The sequence below is a fragment of the Vidua chalybeata genome, chromosome 8, assembly GCF_026979565.1.
Source record: "Vidua chalybeata isolate OUT-0048 chromosome 8, bVidCha1 merged haplotype, whole genome shotgun sequence".
Taxonomy (NCBI): domain Eukaryota; kingdom Metazoa; phylum Chordata; class Aves; order Passeriformes; family Viduidae; genus Vidua; species Vidua chalybeata.
In genome coordinates, this window is record NC_071537.1 from 35,926,668 (window position 1) to 35,942,192 (window position 15,525).

The window sequence follows — 15,525 nt, forward strand, 5'->3', positions numbered from 1 at the left end:
GCCGGGAGCTGACAGGTACGCTGACAGCACGGGCGGCTCCGGCACGCTTTGCCTCGCTGTGTTCCGGTGCCGTGCTGCTGCGGGAGGACGGGGCCAGCGCTCCAAAGGCCAGAGCAGAGCGCTGGCGAATGGGAGGCGAGGAAGGCTTGGGCTAAGGATGGATTGAAACCGGGCTGCCTGTAAGTGTGCAGAAAGAGACCTTTGTCATCCACGCTGCCAAAAGGACCACCTGGTACACCCTATAGGTGTGCCTTGTGTTTCACGTGTTTTCATTTCCTGTTTGTGTCATCCCAAAAAGCAGGGACGGAGCAAATGGGACTGGCTCCCACTGTTGCTGTGTGAAGGCTTTTTACAGGCTACTGTGTTGATGTCATCTTTTTTTCACCCCAAGCTTGGCTTCTCCCATCCTTTTCCCGTGGCTGCTGAATTGGGTGTTCCCAGGAGGGCTGGGTTCCTCAGCAGGGGTCTTAGGAGTTACTATGGATTCTGATTTTTCTGAAGCTGTATGGAAGCGTGCTAGCAAATCAGCTCTTTTCTCTCCTGAAAAGCTTTCCATCTATATCCACCCGTGCGTCTCTGTGTTTTAATCACATAGGCGGATGCACTGAGGTTTTTACTTTCTAGGCCAAAAGCTGAGGCAGATGAGTGTTTGCTTTGTCTGTGTGAGAAGGGGCATTTGTGCTGGAGAGCTGCGGTTGGGAGGAAAAGATGGACTAAAGGTGCTCTGGGGACGGGCACGGGAGGAAACACTTGCAGAGAAAGGCAAGGCAGTGATGATTGCGGAGGAGAAATGAGAGGTGGTTGCTTCCGATCCATGGGGACTTTCCTTGGGAGTGATGGATCAGAGAGCGTACAGAAGCAGAGAGCATCTTCTGGCTGTTGCTGCTCCGTAAACTTCTCCCTGGCTTCACAGGTCCGTGCTGGAGAGTGGGAGAAGGGTCCCTGCTGGCTGCCGTGTCCTGGGTGGGCACAGAGCTCTGACCTTGGCCAGATGGGCTGATGAGTATTGAATCAATCCCTGCCTCCTCGTGAACAAGTTGTTTGAAGGAGTCGTCGGCAGGGACGGCTTTTAGCCGGCTGCAGTTTGGTTTCTTTCTCACAGGTTTCCGGGTGTTTTGATCCTGACGTCGCCAAAGCCTCAGGTTTGCTGAACTGGGGCTCTTACCTGTGTGACCCGTGAAATGTCCCGGAAGCTGATCGATGTCTTCCTGCTCCCGCTGTGTTCATTTGGGCTGTGCTTCAGGCTTCTCTCCCGGGGCCCTTACCGTTGCTGTATCTCTTGGATGCCATGCAGAACGGAATCAGGCAGCCAAGCCTCATGTTCACCTTCTCCCTCACCCTCTGCGCTGCTCGTGTGGCACAGCAGATCCTGAAGCCAGGTACTGGAACGTGCTGCGTGTGTCACTGCTGGGGTGAAAAACAGAGCCCTGGGGAGTGTTGATCCCCTCACCTGCTCTGTGCTCGTGCGCTCTTGCCTGAGCTTTTCCTCCTGGGCAAGAGAAGGGGAGGGTGGGCAGCACTGGGAATGCGCCTCAGAGCAAAGGCCTTCTGCAGTTGCCGGGCTGTTCTCCCAGCTCGGAGCGCTGCACGCTCACTGACTGCAGCTTCCACGAATTGTCATCCGTGCTTGTGGATTGGGAGCGCTGTCCTCCTCCACCATGCCAGCCTTTTCTCTTTACAGAGGAGCACGTGTACATAAGGGTAAAGAGATTCCTTCTGTCGCACCGGTGTTTGGACCTGAGGAAGGTACCGGGTTTTCTCCAGCTTTTCTACAGTTTTGATTTTGAGGTGAGAGTCCCATTTTAGGTATCCAGTAATTCTTCAGAAATGTATTAAAAACAGTCATAAAAATACGACGAGACCTCATTCTCCCACGGGTAGTTAATTAGAAGCGTCTTTCTTCTGTTTCCTATAGGAATTCAAAATGTTATTTCTGTGGGGTCTTGGTTGTTTTCTTGACACTAACGCACAAGGAGTTGTGCTGCGTATGCTCTGTGAGCACGAGAAAAGAATGTTCTGCCCCAGCTAGCTACAATTCCTCTTTGAGTTTAGGTTAGTAACTTTGAGTTCAACTGAAGTATTTTAGAAACAGCAACTTCTAAAATTCCATTTCCACTGCATGTTTGGGCTGCAGACTGACTGTTCCCAGTGGATGTTAGCGATTAAATTTGGTAGGAATGGAAATGGAGAAGTCCAGAAGAAGCTGTGGTGAGCCCTGAGCTGGCACTCGGAGGGAACCGGGGTTTTGTGCTCTTAGGAGCAGGTATCCTTTGGAAATGTCAGAATGTCTGACAGTGGTGTTTTTCTTTGTGGCTTCCCATAGAAAACAGAGCATGAGTGGATCCTCAGATTTCTTGGGAAGGGCTGCGTGACAAACATTGCTGTGAGCTTTATGTCTACCAGAGGATTTTCCGGGTCATTCTTGCCTTTCTCAGCAGTCCTTTGTGTGACCAGGGCTCCCAGGTAAGAATTGAAAAAGAACAGTTCCCAAATACCCCAAAACCACAAAAGCTTGTATAGCCTCGAGATCTCAAGTACCAAACAGAAAGGAATAGCTGATTCTGCCTTGGTCCTCTTGAAAATCTGTTCCTTGTTGGTTTTGTGGATGTGTGGATGGGGAAATAATTTAGCTTGTGTCTAAACCAGTCCCATCCTTATCCCCTGAAACTGGGACCAGTTCCTGCTGTCGTGGAGCCTCACGGGGGTGCCGTGGTTTTGCTCCTGCAGTCGGGGCCTTTTCTTTTTGGGGTCTCTATTTCCCCAGCCAGCAGGTTTGTCACCTGCACAATGCTTCGGCAGGAGGGAAACTCGCCTGCTGGGAGCTCTCGGGTTTGGGAGCATCCACCCTGAGGATTTCAGGTATCAAAACCTCGGACAAAAAGAGAAAATTGTCTTGCTACCTGAATACTTCTTGTAAGAGCAGCACCTGTGGTGTGAAGCGTTGAAGGGAGAATGTCTTTCCTTCTCTGGAGTTGCTGAGAACAGGCGGTGTTCATTTTAGCTGGAAGTTGATCGGGTACCAGCCAAATTGCTCATTTTAAGTTAGATAATCAGATCTTGACTGTAAAAGAACAAGTTGCATTGTCTGTTTCAGAGTCGTATTCTGGAGATATGACAGAGTGCTGCCCGTGTCACCTCTAGAGCTGCCCATGAGCTGATAGAGGATCACAGCCTCCTCTTGTGGGTCCTGCACAGCTTAGAGAAAAGGTAACCAGCCAAGTACGGGAGACATGGGGACAATTTCCTGTCCACGGCTGAAGAATGACGTGGCTGAGGATGAAAGCAAGGGGGACAGACCTGGAGACGGGGGCACCGAGGGCTGCACTGGCAGAACTTGCTGAACTCTGAGGTGTCCCTTGTGTTTTTGAGAAGAGAATCAAGAGGCTTTCAGGTGGTGGTAGGAGGGACGATGGTGGGGGGGCTGTGTGATTTGGGAATCACTTCCTTGACAAAGCAAAAGGACACCTTGTGCTGGTGTCTTTAGCTTTTAAATTTCAAGCAGCCTCAGTTCCCATCCTGTCACAGGACCTGCTGCACAGGAAGTGGCACAGTAATGGATTTGAGCTGTCTAGAACGTTATTTCTCCTCCCCTTGCCTCTCCCTGACAAAAAAAAATCTCTTCTGCAAGCACAGAGTGCCCTGACAGGTTCAGGCAAGTGCACCAAAAGTGCCCTAGAATATGGTCCCCCGTAGGAGATGGACCAGCTGCTGGTGAGAATCTGCCTTTCAAATGTGGTTTTCTTTTTTTTCTTTTTGTTCTGTTTTATTTTGTTTTTCAGGTTTCTGGAGAACAAGGTGATAAATAAAATTATTTCCTTACTCCATCCTCTCTGGCTAATAAATTTAGGAGACAAGAGAGAAAACAGGAATCGGTCCCAGATGCTGCTGTTGAGATGGGTATATGATCTACCTGTATATAGATATATGCGTATCTATGTATATCTGTGTAGTGATAATAATGGGAGTTTTTATGATACGTTGCTTCACCGTTTTATATTTTTAATAAAGTGTGATTTTAAGTTATTAGTTATGATATTTTATTATAGTTATTGGCTAAAGTAACATTTTCTTGTATTTTATTGGTATCAAGTAATTAATGTTAATCATTAATTGGTAAGAGTTTGTAATGAATTATTAAGCTATGAATATTGTTCATTAAGGTACGTCTTTTTTAACTGTAGGTATTTTCATGTGTTTATATGGGTTTTTATGTTAATGATTTGGGGTTTTTATGTTATGAATATATTAGTATTTTATTAGGTTTTTCTTGTTAGTTTAGTTGTTTGGTGTGTAAATTATTCATTAAGTATGTTTATCTATAAATGTTTTAAATTTAAGTTATAAATATACTTGTTAAGGATTTTTGTAGAGTTCTATGTAAAAATTTAAATTGGTAGGGGAGATAAAAAGCAGTAATTATTAATAATATGAGTATTTTAATTTTTAATAATGATTTAAGTTATTTAGTGATGTTTTAATTCTTGAAAATATTATTTCGTTATTTTTTATTTATGTGTGATTGATTAATTTAAAATTTTTGTAATGTTTTTGTAAATTGATTTCTTGTGATTTCATCAATTTATATATTTTTTAAATGTTTTATATTTATGATTATGTGTGAATAATAAAAAATTAACAGTTGTTTTATTTTGTAAGGTAGTATGTTTAAAGATGTTCCTATTTGGCAGTAATTTATTTAATGTTATAGATGTGTTATTGTTTCATTTGGCTAGTTAATAAGTAAGTTCATTTAATGTGGTTCAAGTGTGAGCTGTAGTTATTTTAGGTGTTAAAAGAGATGCAGAAATAATAGAATTAGGTTATTAAAAGGTCGTACTGTTTTGATACTGAGAAGTAAATTTGTGTTGGAGCGATTGGGTATTTTTGGGTGGGTGTTCTTTTTTTTGGTTTTTTTTTTTTTGGTTTTTTTTTATGTATTATTGTTAAGTTTGGTCTTAGTGGATTAATTGTTTTAAATTGTAGGTTTGCTGTTTTGAGGTAACTTCTTTGTGGTTTTGTGTGGTTTGGGGGTTGTTTTGTAACTAAATCTTGTACAAGTATTTGTTTGTAATGATTTTAGTAATTTTACTTTTGGTGGTTTACCTGTAATTTGGGGTATGAGTGTATAAATGTTATTTTAAGAGTTTATGTTATGTGTAAGTTTTTTGATTTGCAATTTAGTGTTTGTAAAGGATAAGGTTAGTTGTGAGGAGGTATACAAACGAGACACGTTGAAAAGAGATTTTTCGGGTTGGTGACTGATAAACAGTGTATTTGGATGCGTGGTTTTAGTTAGTGTTACTTGTTTGTTCTGTTTTGGTTGTGGAACTATTTCTTTTAGGAGTTTTTTGTGTGTTTTAAATAAGGCTTGACACAGTGAGTAGGACTCGTGTGTGATTTTTCTTTTTTTAAGTGTGGAAACTTAAGTATAACGTGTTCTTTAGGTTATGAAATTGACGGGACTACTTTATCGGCTACTTACTGAGTCTTGTAGTTGAGTAGGTTTTTGTAACTCTGATTTTGAAATCAAAGAAGAAAAGTGAGGATACGAAGGAGGTAGAGAAGTTTATCTCCTTCTAGGACAGAAAGGGTTTAGCGCAGAAACTGCTGGGTCTAATGTGGCGCGGGGGTTTCCGTGCGCCGGCCGGGCCAGGCGCGGGGCTCGGCGGCAGGAGAGCGGCGAGCTGTGCGCGTGCGCGGGAGGCGCGCTGCCGCGGGGAGCCGAGCGGAGCCGAACGGAGCCGAGCCGAGCGAGCGGCTCCGAGTTGAGCCGAGCCGAGCTGCGCCGAAGAGGCGAATCCAGCCGAGTCTAGCGGAGAACAGCCGAGTGTAGGCGAGGAGCCGAGCGGGGCCGAACCGAGCCGAGCTCCGCCGAGCGCAGCATCCCGAGCAGGGCGGGCCGCCGGGGCGGGCTCGGGGTGGATCGGCGCTCTCTGAGGCTCCCCCTCTTGTCCCTCTCTCTACCAATCCTTCTTCCTTTCTTCCTCCTTCCCGTATTCCCCTTCTTTCTCTCTCTATCCCTTAGTTCCCTCTCTCCCCAAAGCCGACCCCTTTCTCTCCCTTTTCGGTCTCCCCTCCCGTCCCCCCCTCTACCCTTCCTTCCTCCTCCCCGTATTCCTGTTCTTTGTCCGCGGACCCTCCCCTCCTCTCCCTCGCAAACCCGACCCCCACTGCCCTGTCCCTATCCCGCTCCTCCGTTCTATTCCTCTTCTCTCCCTCCTCTGTGCACCGTCCCTCTTCCCCGCTCCCGGCCTTTCCCTTGCCCTCCCGCTTTCCTCCACAGCCCGACCTCCCTCCCTCCCTACCCTTTCTCATGCCCTGCTAGCCCTCCTCTCTTCCCGTCGCCCCGTTCCTTCTTTCCCCGCAGCCGCGGGGCCGGGGGCGCCGGAGAATAAAGCCCAGAGGGCCGGAGCCCGGCGCCCCTGGGCCCTTGCGGGAGTCCCCGCACGGGGCCGGAGGCTCTCGGCGGATCCCCCCGTGCCGGTCAAACCCCGCCCGGCCCCGCCGGACCTGCGGCTTTGCCGGCATCGCGCTGAGAGCGGCCCCCGCTCTGTGCCGTGCCGTCCGTGCCGCGTCCCCGCCGTCTCTGCCGCTCCCTCTCTCTGCCCCTCGCCCGTGACAGCGAGGCTGGGCAGGAGCTTCGACCCTTCTGGGGGCTGCCCCCCTTTCTCGTTGCGGCAGAGTCCCTTTCGGGGGGATGTACATGTGGAAAGGGATGGAAGCAAGTGCTGGGCTGCTGTCCAGGGCAGTTAAGATTCGTTCTGTGCCTTCTTTGGGGGCCAGGAAAAGGGGGTGAAGACTCGGGGCTCTGGTGTCATTTGGGGCACCCTAAGGTCCCTAGGAGAGGGACGCACGCTGCGGCGGAGGAGCAGGTGGGTGGTGAATGAGGGGGGGTCCTGCCGGGTGCCGTCCCCCCGAGGGACCCAAAGCTGCCCCAAAATGCACAGGGAGGGGGGTGTGTAGAATACTACTAAATCCTGGCAAATGTTTCGTTTTTATAGGTATTGGTAAAAATAGGAAAGTATTGCTAAATTCATTTGGAAAGAAAGCCCCAGCTATGCGCTGTGAGGATGTAATGTATAATTAATATACGTGTATATATAAATATAAATATAAAATAGAAAAAAATACAAAATCACAGAAATCGATACAATACCTAATAGATATTCTAGTGTATATGTCTTATTATACCACATTACATGTAATATATTATATATATCTAAATATAGTACGTCAATATACTGTAATATAATATACAAGAGCATGTAAATGTAAATATCAAAAGCATGAATATAGAAATATTCAAATATAGTTTAAAATAAAAGGATTTTTAAAATTTTGTATTTGTTAGTAGGCAGGGTTTTTATTGTAAAAATTAGAAATATAAATAAATTAGAAATCTATGTATAGAAGTATATCATACGTACATTAAAATCTATATAAAAATTAAAATGTAAGTAAGTAGAAGTATTAGCAGTATGTATGAAATATAATATATATAATATTTTATCTATCTTGTTATCTTATTATATATATTATATACATTTATAAATATAATCCATCAATAGAAAGTATAAATGCAAATGTGATTATAATTATGAAAATATGATATAAATATTTAAATATTGTTTAAAGAAAGGGCTTTTTTGGTTTTTATTTGGTTCGAGGCAGGGTTTTTATTTAAAAAAATATGAATATACATTTTATTTTGATAGACTTATAAATATAAAAATATATAATCAATGTATAAAGATAGATATAAAAATATGAAATATAAGTAAAAATAAGTAATAGGAAGAGATAGAATATAAATAACGACATATATCAATCTACCTTTAAAATGCAAATTTGAATATAAATGCGAAAAATATATAGATAAATTTACAAACAGTTTAAAAAAAAGTTTGGTTTTATTTTAGGTTTTTATTTGGATAGATGCAGGGATTTTATTTTTAAAAATATAAACCTTTTAGAAATATCAATCTAAATATAGAAATATGTAATCAATATATTAAGACATGCATAGAAATATAAAATAAAATAAACTTTAAGTAATATGAATGAATGTAAGAAATTATAAAATTATCATTATACATCAGTATACATTTTAAATCAAAATGTTAATATAAATATAAAAAATATAAAAATAATATAGATTGAAATATAGCTTAAAAGAAAAGATTTTTTATTTTGGTTATTATTGGGTTAGAGGCAGATTTTTTTTTTTTGTCGGTGTTTTTTGGTTTCGTGCGGGATGTTATGGGGCATTTATTGCAGAGGATGTTTTGAAGGGGGTCGCGCCTGTTCTTTGCGCGCCTTCCCCGCCTGCAGCCCCAGGGCGGGCGGCAGTGCCGCCGCCTTGTGGCCAGAGTGCCCGAGGTCCTCCCGCGGCCGCCATCTTGGGAGTGGGTTGTCACGGACTCGCTTGACCTTCCCAATATGGCGGCAAAAAGGCGGGAAAAACGAGGACCACGGTCTGTTTACTGCCACCCTGACGCCGGCGCCGCCCCGCGGGATTTTTTTCGCTTTTTCCCGTGTCGTGGCCACGGACTGTGAGCTCAGCGGCTGCGCGGGCGGTCAGGTTGTGAGCGGGCGCCGACAGGCATCGGCAAAAACGCCTCTCCCCTCCGAGGGCCTCACGCTGCCGCCATCTTGAAAGTGTCGCGGCGGCCGGGACACTCTTGACCTTCTCAATATGGCGGATAGGAAAAAAAAAAAAAAAAAAAAAAAAAAAAAAAAAAAAAAAAAGGCGCGGGAAAATCGTGGTCCGCGTGCTGCACTGCCCGCGCGCCACGCAGGGGCCGCCCCGCCGGGATTTCCCGCGGCCTTGCCAGTACTGCGGACACGGGCTGTTGCCACACTTGCGCCGCGGGCGGGTGGGTTTCAGGCAGCATTTTTCTTTTAAATAAGAGATCGTTAATATTAATATCATAGAGCTAGAATTTGGTTACAGGCAGGGCTTTTATTTTAAATAACAGAACTATTTTTGCAATATAAATATAGAAATGTATAATATATATATCTAGATCTATAAAAAGATAAAATATAAATAAATAGAAGTCATAGGAAGATATTTAATATAGAATCGAAATAACATCATGCATCAATATACATGATAAATGGGAATGTGAAAAGTATAAATATGAAAGATAGTTCTAGAGAGTTTAAAAGAAAAGGATTTTGGAGGGGTTTTATTGGGTTAGAGGCAGTGTGTTTTAGTTTGTGTGCGGGTGTTTTTGGGCCATTTATTTTTCAGGATTTTTCCAAGTTCTTTTCTGCCTCTCTTCCCTCCGGGCGAGCGGCAGCCCCCGGCTGTGGCCGGCGGGGGTGCTGCCGCCTTGTGGACAGAGAGCGGTACTGCAGCCCCCCCCAGCTAGCGCCCTGCCCCTCGCCGCTGGGTGCCGGCTGAGGGGGAAGGACGGCTGCCGAGCGTGGGAAGGGCGAGGCGCGGGAGCGAGCGGCAAGCGGGGCGGTGTCTGTAAATAGAGGGGAGGGGTGAAGGAGATTCGGGAGAGCAAAGGGACCCGATGACCGAGAAGAACGGCAGCGGCGAGGGCGGCCCGGCGGGGCCGGTTTCGGCAGGCGGCGGAGGCGCGGTCGCAGCGCTCACGGGCCGGGGGCGGCGGGCGGGGGGCGAGCGGCGTCGGAACAGGGCTGCCCTCCCCTTTCCCGATCCCCGCGCGCGTCCCTCTCTAGACGCTGGAAGCGACCGCGTGCCGGAAAATGCCGCCGGGGCGGCGCGCATGCGGCGGAGCGGGGCCCCGGCTTTCCCCTCCCCTCCTGCCGCCATCTTTGGAAGGTCAAGCGAGCCGTCCCCGTCCCGCCGCGTCGCTGTCTCGTCCCGCCGCGTTCCCGCCGCCTCCCCGCGCTTCCCCGCCGTCTCCACTCTGACACGATCCGCCCCCGTCCCGGACCCCCTCCGCTGCAGGGAAATGCAGGAGAACGCGAAAGCATCGGGGCAGAGCAGCCGCTGGAGGTGCCCGAGCCGTCTCCCCCTTGCCCGCAGGGCCGGAGTTGCCCACCGCCGGGAGCTGACAGGTACGCTGACAGCACGGGCGGCTCCGGCACGCTTTGCCTCGCTGTGTTCCGGTGCCGTGCTGCCGTGTTAACTTACAGTAACTAAAATTAATAGAATTATAATTGGGTGACATAAAGTCTTCTAAACAGTGTATTTCACTAGTTATGACTTGTGTTTATTAGCTAGTGATTGGTGCTGGATACACCAAGTTAAGAGACTTAACATACAGGAGGTTAGTGACATGTCTTGGGTAGACATTCTCTTTCGCACCCCATATGGTTTTTCATAAAGCAATTCAAAGTGGTTTAGCTTTTCTTTAGTCTTGGGTTTGGTTCGGATCTGCAGTAGTGCTAATGGGAGGGATTGAGTCCATGACAAATTAGCTTCTTGTCCCAATTGTACAATTTGTTGTTTGATCAAATGATTCATTTTTTTTTACCTGACCACTTGATTGTGGGTTATAAGGGGTGTGAAGTTCTCAGTCTATGTTCAAGTATTGGCTAACTTGTTGCACGAATTTTACAATAAAATGTGGTCCTCTATTTGAGGAGATTGTGGCCAGGACTCTAAAGCATGGTATGTTTTCTTGTACCAATACCTTAGTTACTTCTTGAGCTTTAGAAGTCCTGGTGGGGAATGCTTCTGGCCATCCTGAAAAGGTATCTGTTAGCACCAGTAAAAACTTATACCCCCCTTTTCTTGGCAATTCTGTACAATCAATCTGCCATTGCTGCTCCGGCCCATGACCCTTCCTAATCTGGCTAAGCTTTGGTTTGGGAGTATTTTTGGGGTTGGTCTGGAGGCAAAGGTCACATTGTCGAGTTGTAAATGTCTAGTTATGATAGAGCATCAATACCCCAATGGTTTTCTGGTGTTCTTCCTTTATTAGGGACCATAATAAATAGGAGGGTAGAACTAATTTTCCTTCTATGGTGGCCCATCCCTCTTGGTTATAGTCTCCCTTTTGCTCATAGATTAATTTTTTTTCTAGTTTGTTGTATCTTGGCTTACCTTTAGGGGAAATTTGCCCGTCTGGAATCAGGGCTGCCTCAGTTATGACCTCAATTCTTGCTGCTTCTTTTGCTTCCCTATCTGCCAGCTTGTTTCCTTCTTCCAATTCTGAGTTTATCTTCTGATGTGCCTTAATGTGCATGATCGCTACTTTCTCTGGCAACTGGACTGCTTCTAGAAGTCGCAGTACTTCTGATGCATCTTTAATATTTTTCCCTTGAGAGTTCAGCAGTCCTCTCTCTTTCTAAATGGCTCTGTGAGCATGCACTACTCCAAATGCATACTTCGAGTCCGTGTAGATGTTTATTTCTTTCCCTCTTGCCAATTCTAGGGCCCGAGTTAGAGCAATTATCTCGGCCTTCTGTGCAGAGGTATTTGTTGGCAGGGGCCCAGATGATATTACTTCCTTGCACATTGTAACTGCCTACCCGGCGTGCCGTTTTCCACTGATGATATAACTGCTTCCATCAGTAAACGAGACTTCTGCATTCTCCAGAGGGGTGTCCTTCGAGTCAGGGCAGCTGGAGTAGGTGGCTTCAATGGTCTCCAGGCAGTCATGTTCCACTGGTTCCCCTTGGTTTCTACTGAGGAAGGAGGCTGGATTGACAATGTTAGTCACTACTATCTCTACATCATCTTGCTCCACTATGATAGCTTGGTATCTCAGGAGCCGTTGTGGGGAAAGCCAATGCCCACCTTTTACCTCTAGCACTGCAGACACTGTGTGAGACACTAGCACAGTTCTTTTCTGGCCTAGGGTGAATTTGTGTGCCTCTTGGATGTTCAGTACGACTGCTGCAACAGCTCTGAGGCACCCAGGCCACCCTTTAGCTGCTGTATCCAATTGCTTAGAGAAGTAAGCCACTGCTCTCCGATATGGGCCGCGGTCCTGTGCTAGTATTCCTAAGGCGATTCCTTGCTTCTCATGGGAGAATAAAAGGAAAGGCTTACTCACGTCCGGCAATCTCAGGGCTGGAGCTGACATGAGGGCTTTTTTCAGCTGGTTGAAAGCTTGCGTAGCTTCCTTTGTCTCTTGGATGTTCCTGCTTTCAGTTGCAATCAGTTCATATAAGGGCTTAACAAACAGTCCATAGTTATAGATCCATAACCTGCACCACCCTGTCATCCTCAGGAAAGTTCGTAGTTCCTTTACAGTCTGAGGTTTTGGGGTCTGGCATATTGCCTCCTTCCGGTTTCGGCCCAAGGTACGTTGTCTAGCACTGACTTCGTAGCCCAGATAAGTTACTTTCTGTTTTACTACTTGGGCTTTTTTCTTTGATACTCGGTACCCTTGGAGCCCCAAAAAGTTCAAGAGGCTTATCGTCCAGGCCATGCATGCTTCCCTTGTCCGTGTGGCTATCAGGATGTCATCTACGTACTGTAGCAACTTCCCTTCCTCTGGAGGGGCTTCTCAGGTCTCTCTCTAATTCTTTTGCAAGTTGTTCTCCAAACAAAGTGGGTGAGTTTTTGAATCCTTGTGGGAGTCTGGTCCATGTCAGTTGAGTTCTTCGCCCGCTCTTAGGATTTTCCCATTCAAATGCAAAAATTTTCTGGCTTCGTGGATAGGAAGGCAAAAGAAGGCATCTTTTAAATCTAAAACGGTAAACCAAGTTAGCTCGGCTGTTAAGCAAGTTAATAACGTGTAGGGATTGGCCACCACAGGATACAGATCCTCAGTTACCTTCTTTATGGCCCGCAGATCCTGTACTAACCGGTATGACCCATCAGGTTTACGAACTGGTAGGATAGGGGTATTAACACTTTTACATAACATAAGTTGTAACAAGGTATTATAGACAATATCATGGTCATCAATGGAAGCAATATTTGATTGAACTTTTTCAGTTCTGAGGGTTCGTAACTTGTGTTTGTCGGTCACAGCAGGGAAGCACAGTGAGGCTGCTTAACAGGGCAGGATGCATACATATACTTTCCTTCGTCTACATTCACTTAACTTTATTTTTACTTACTCTTATACATAACAAAACAACCACAACAACAAGGTACCTTTTATTTTTCAACACACCTATTACACTTTTAGGTGTCCCTGGCTAGTCCCAGTGTTCTTGGATATCCCTCAATCTAGCTGTGTGGTTCCCAACTCTAGATCCTGTCAGACTTATCTTCAAACTGGCAAAATTTTTACTCAATCTTGGGTGCTCTCAACAACCCAGCAAACTTAATTCTGGCTGCTCTTGGAATGTTAATCCCTCAACCCAGCAGGTTTGACTTAACCCTGGATGCTCTTGGAACATTAATCCCTCAATCCAGCAGGTTTGATCTTGATGTTCTTGGGCATTCCTATCCCTCAATCCAGCAGAATTTTTAGGGGCCCCTCCTACACATTTTACCTTTTATTTTTCCCCAATAGATTATGCCAAGAAAACCCTCTTTTTACCTTTTAATTAATTTTTTTTTCTAATTAATTACCTTTTCCTCCCCCCCCCCCACACACACTAAGGGGTCCCACTCTTTCTCTGAGACCCAGTCCCAGGGGGGGTTCTCTCACTCTTTTTATCACTCGCTTAGTCTCTTTACTGGCCGCTTTTCTCGCGAAAAAGACGGAAACGCAACATGGGAGACTGCCGCTCTTGCTTAGCAGGTCTGGGGTAACCAGCCCGCCTCTCATTCACACACATTCATCCCCCCTTTATTTGCCCTGTAATGCAAAGGATCTCCCAGTTGCCGAGCCGTGGGGGCTTTTCGGCACTCGGCACGAAGCTCGGATAGCTGGTACATCTGAGGGTCCACCAGAAGAACGGGAGGGACACTCAGGTTGCTGAAATCCTGCTCGTTTATTGAAGGGTCGCAGAAGGGGCAAACAGGGAGACAACGAAGCAGAAGGGAGGCAGATTCCGAGAGCCCCGAAGGGCGGGGTGAGGATTCTTTTACTGCGTAGGGGTAGGAGGGTTTAGCATTCGAGGGTACAATCTGGAGAAGGCTAAAGGGAGGGGAAATATAACATTAACCAGTGGGGAAAAGGGAAAGGAGTGTTCTTGGTGGAAGAACCAAAGGGAAAACGTGGAACAGAGAAGATTCTAGGCTAAGGGGCAGACTTGAACAATAACTGACAGGACAGGGGGAGGGTACAATTCTCTTACAAAAGGGGGTGGAGAACTCATACAACTGCTGTTTCCCATGGCAACCCTAGACTGCCTTCCCCAACCCCTCCTCCTACATCTCCCCGTTTTTATTTATTAAATAAGCACTTCCCAACGTTTTAAGCAACATACGTCTAAACAAAAATAAAGCAACCGAGATCATGAACATTATCAGAAAGATCCAAAAGAGTCCCCTGAGGATGATAGCAACCCACCCTGGGACACCCCATTGAGACAGCAATTTATTCACAGGATCTACAGTCGAGGTCTCAGTCTTGAGGTCATCAACTTGCTCTCGGATCCGCTGGATATTAGCTTGGATGGATGTGCTCTTTGATGCCAGATTGAAGCAGCACATTCCTTCCAAGTCCTCACAGCCGTGGCCATGGGCGAGCAGTAAGAAGTCAATAGCAGCCCTATTTTGCAGTGTGGCGTGCCGGGTGACTTCTTCGTCCGCTAGCAAGTCGGAAAGGGCAGCGGACGTGGCGTTGGCCTGCTTACTGAGCCAACACTCGAGGTGAGAAAGCTCACCGAGGGCCTTTGCTGTGGCATACCATGGTAAAAATATGGATACCGTGACTCTCTTCGTCTTTCCCCAGTTGTAAATTTTTGAATCACAATTTTCGTCGAATTGGTTATAGGATCTCTTTTTGCGAGCCAATTTATTTTCGTTTTTCCAATTTAAAATTTGGGTTTTGTTCGGTGTCAGTGTGGTAAGCTGCCCAAGGCTGCAGAGGCCTCCCTGGATTTGGGAGGGAATCCCTGCCCACACCCTGTGGCCGCAGATGAGAAAAACCCCCCTGGGGAGCACCCTGGGAACTGAGGAGGACCTAGATACCATGGTCGAGGTGTAATTGCACCAATTTGCTGCATGGTATCTCCCATCGTGGGGAGATACATCATGTCTTTTTACTTCTTGGGTACCAGCGGGGTGGAGTTTAGCCATTTGATCCCAGTCTTTCTGGGAGGGCTGGTACCTAAACCTGACACAATATGTTGCCTGAGAGGAGCCCAATAGGTCCAATTCTTGGGGCTCCTGTGGTGCATATGGCAGAATCCTCGTCCACTCATCCCAGGTGTCCACAGGATTAGGTTTTTTTTCCTGCATATGGATAGTCGTTTGGCGACGGGGGGCTCCTACCAGGCACGTGGATAACGGATTGTCCACACTTCCCATGGCCATACAGAAGTTGTCCTGCTTCAAGGACTTCGCCAGCGTGACCCATATGTTTTCTCTCAGCTGTGGGACTATCCAGCTCCTGACCGGTGACAGCCAGATGATGACGATCAGGAGCATCAGATGTTTCAGAGGTGTCCTCAAGGCGGTAGTCATCCTCAGCGTCTTGTGATAAAAGAAAGCATAACTTGAATGATAAATTTTCCTCAGTGGTCCCT

General features: G+C 46.4%; 1 long non-coding RNA gene across 3 annotated transcripts; it reads left to right on the forward strand.

Annotated features, from left to right (window-relative positions):
* Nucleotides 1-21: 21 nt before the first annotated feature.
* LOC128791878 (uncharacterized) lies at nt 22-4,285 on the forward strand. Of its 3 annotated transcripts, none has more exons than XR_008432202.1 (6): nt 22-179; nt 1,103-1,379; nt 1,682-1,788; nt 2,324-2,463; nt 3,095-3,711; nt 3,780-4,285. It is a non-coding gene; the product is annotated as an uncharacterized LOC128791878 (long non-coding RNA). The 3 variants fall into 3 exon arrangements; XR_008432204.1 differs by having other exon boundaries at nt 3,848-4,285; XR_008432203.1 differs by having other exon boundaries at nt 3,095-3,207.
* The last annotated feature ends 11,240 nt before the right edge of the window (nt 4,286-15,525 follow it).